Source organism: Sinohyriopsis cumingii, chromosome 3 (assembly GCF_028554795.1).
Source record: "Sinohyriopsis cumingii isolate HCF-2022 chromosome 3, ASM2855479v2, whole genome shotgun sequence".
Lineage (NCBI taxonomy): Eukaryota > Metazoa > Mollusca > Bivalvia > Unionida > Unionidae > Sinohyriopsis > Sinohyriopsis cumingii.
Window position 1 is genome coordinate 120,512,217 of NC_142963.1, and position 3,416 is coordinate 120,515,632.

Consider the following 3,416-nt stretch of genomic DNA (forward strand, 5'->3'; position numbering starts at 1 on the left):
GCCCTACAAATTACTTTCATTTTTAAAAAAAGAATGTGGTCAGTTTATCTCAGATACTTCAAAATTTTAGTTTATAGCTAGGCGCTGATTCAAATTTGTATTTTAGATGTCTAAAGATACTGTAGATTATACAGCTCAGTGTTTGCGAAATACATTATGTGCATCTTCCATTGCCATGACAACTTGATATCCATGTATCAACAAATCATATCCATAATATCCCAAGTGGTCTAGTGGCTAGGATTCCGCGCTCTCACCGCGGCGGCCGGGGTTCGATTCCCCGCTTGGGAAACTTTTGTTTTAATCTACATCGTGCAAATATAACATAAAGTTTTATCTTTATAGAGATAAGAAAAATTGTAGAAATTATATCTACGTTTCGACTTTCTGATCAAAAACAGTTTTTCTTAGGTGAAAGAGATTAATCACAATCAAAGTATCTGATTAAACATTACATTTATTCTCGCAAAAATTTAGTGTAAACACCAAAGGAAAACATTTTTAATACAGTGCTTCCATTATTCACTCGGCCAAATCGTGTCATATATGAATGATTTTATATACGCTTTCAAATGATTCGATTTTTACGAAGCTCTCTGAACAATTTACAGCGTTTGCCAACGTTTAAGCATATTTAACACTAATTAATTTTATATTTAACGAAAATGAATTCACGATTGATTTTGGTGTATCGAGTTCCTCCTTTCCAATTTAAATGTTCTTGAAGTATCATTGTGATAATATCGATTATTAAATGGATAAAGAATATCGAATCTTGTTAATAGCAATATGACGCGTATAATTAGTATGAATGTGACGTCATAATATTACGCAGGTGCCTAGTATGAATAACGTCTGACACGATGTCTTTGATATGTATCGTACCGCAAATTTGAACAATGTAAAAGCGATGTAATATTGATCAAGTCATGAGTCTCTGCAGGGACAAACAATGAGCTCTTTCGATTTATTAAATATATTACGATATTACGGCACTTTGTACTTGAATCACGAAATAAATTGACGGGGTGGGAGACTTAGCCAACGTGGTCTTTAAATAAAGCGTAACCCTAATAGTATGAAAGTAATGCCACTGGAAATGCTAATGACTACTGCCATTTCCTTTAGTGTCCTCCGCATGATTGTTTGCGGAACGGAAAGAATAAAAACATGTACGTTTCCGTTACGTTTATCCTATGTTCTTTTCTCAGTCATAGGAATTATTCACAGATGTCCCTTATTTATTTTAATTCCCTGTTAAATTCAATAAATATTTCTTATAACAGAGGCACATCAGACTGCGAAAGAGCGTACACAGGAGGCAAAGAGCTAGATCTGTATGGCGTCACGTGACATCATAAAGCCCAAAAATGTTTAAATCGTTTCTTACTTATAACTTCTTTATAAAACTTTAATTTCAGACTAGCTTTATGGTGGATTATGGTTCACAAATAATTGCTAAAGGTCGAAAATACAAGTATCCAAATAAAAGTATATACCAATAAAAAAGCTCTGTATTTTCAGTTTGAAGACTGTGTATCCTGAATCAATTTTCTTCAAAGGCATCTATTGAGGAAGAAATAGAACCTAAGTGTATTTCCTAAGGCCAAACCTAGGCAACCGACTAGGACTGCAATGGCGGATGTTGAACCATCCACCCTTGAAATACGCGGTCTGCGCTCTACCATACAAGCTACCGCACCTACCTACATTGAATAAATGAAACGTCAATACGTCAAAGCTGATCAATCAATCAATACCCCATTTATGGTAGCTTCAATGCCATCACCTCCCCGATCCATCTCGCTGTGGCAATAGCGTCGGATATCTTTATTTAATTAACAGTGTGCTACGAACGGACGAATATTCACTGTATGATACAGTCTCCATTGAGGCCCATATGACGATTGAAATAATAGAAAACTGGGCCATGAACGGACCGATATTCTAGAAAAAATCCGCCTTCGAATGTTCCACAAGCGAGAAACAACAAGCTACAGGAAACTGGACATCAGCTCTTGCACAGTGTTGGCCGGAACTTGATATTCAATCGTGGAAAGACAAATGCTATTCTTTACTAGAATCGTCCCATTGCGCATACCAAGTGAAATCAAGTACATAATGAGAACGAAAGTGAAATGTAAGTTACAGAAATTCCAAGAGGATAGTAAGTAAAATATAGTCCAACTTTCATCAGTTTCGGTGTAGTGCACGAGGTGTATATATGTCTCAAAATCAATTAAGTGTCGGCTGGAATCAGATTAGTAATAATATCGCCTCTTTCAGATGTAAGCTGTGATGACCCTGCAACACTGGCGACATATAGTTGTTTTCGGTCGTTTTTATTCTGTTTCTTCTGAATTTCATCTGAATTTGAGACTTCAGCGGTCAAATGATTTGTTTCACCAATTGCAAATATGCTTATTACCAACTTTAATAAATGTTCATAAAGATTACAAATTGTTTCAAAACCTTATGTATGATTTATTCGTGCATTTATATGATGTGTAGTTATCGAGTGAACAATGAAGCATATCAATTAAGTATCCCTGGCTTTTGGCATTGTTCAAATGAAAGATTTGCAACTTTCAATTGTTTTTGTAGTTAGCACCCGTTTTTCTTTAATCGAAAAATGCCGCCTTTATTACCAGATTCACAACAAATAACTTGTAAAGGTTCTGGTAATGTATCAGATTATTTTGTACTGGACTATATAAACGAATCACATCCATGTTAAACTCCAAACGGTTAATTAAAGATCACATATCTCTCTCTCTCCATCTCTCTCTCTCTCTCTCTCTCTCTCTGTGTTCTTCTGTAAAATAGTATATGTTTTTATGATTTTATTTCCCGTTATCTCCCCAATACCAGTTTTGATCGCAAGAGCAAAACAATGCATAGGATCAAAATTATCTACCCAGTGTAGCCACCAAACCTAATTATGGTCATTTAAGACGCCTCGACATACTTGATATTCGGGAAGACAATAGAAGCTATCGAGAAATATATGTTCAATAAAAGACTACTCAAGTAGACTTAAGTGTTGTTCTTAAAAAATATTTCTAACGATTCAAAATATACATGTTTTCTTTCCTTAAATTTTTAGGAAATAATGTCTAAGACAGGGGTGGGAAACTACGGCCCGAGCGGCCCGCCAAGGGCTTTCATGAGGCCCGCCAAAGGTTTTCATGCGGCCTAAGAACAAGTCATCATTCGCACTGACTCTGTTTATCTTACCCTGTTCATCAAATAAATGTGCTTCTTTTGTTTATAGTTAGGCGCTGATTGAAATTTGTATTTCAGATGTCTAAAGATACTGTAGATTATACAGCTCAGTGTTTGCGAAATACATTATGTGCATCTTCCATTGCCATGACAACTTGATATCCATGTATCAACAAATCATATCCATAATA

The 3,416-nt window shown here is 35.5% G+C and overlaps 1 non-coding gene across 1 annotated transcript; it reads left to right on the forward strand.

The window, feature by feature from the left end:
- The first annotated feature begins 219 nt into the window (after window positions 1-219).
- On the forward strand, window positions 220-291 carry Trnae-cuc (transfer RNA glutamic acid (anticodon CUC)). The gene has a single exon. It is a non-coding gene; the product is annotated as a tRNA-Glu (tRNA).
- Window positions 292-3,416: the final 3,125 nt, after the last annotated feature.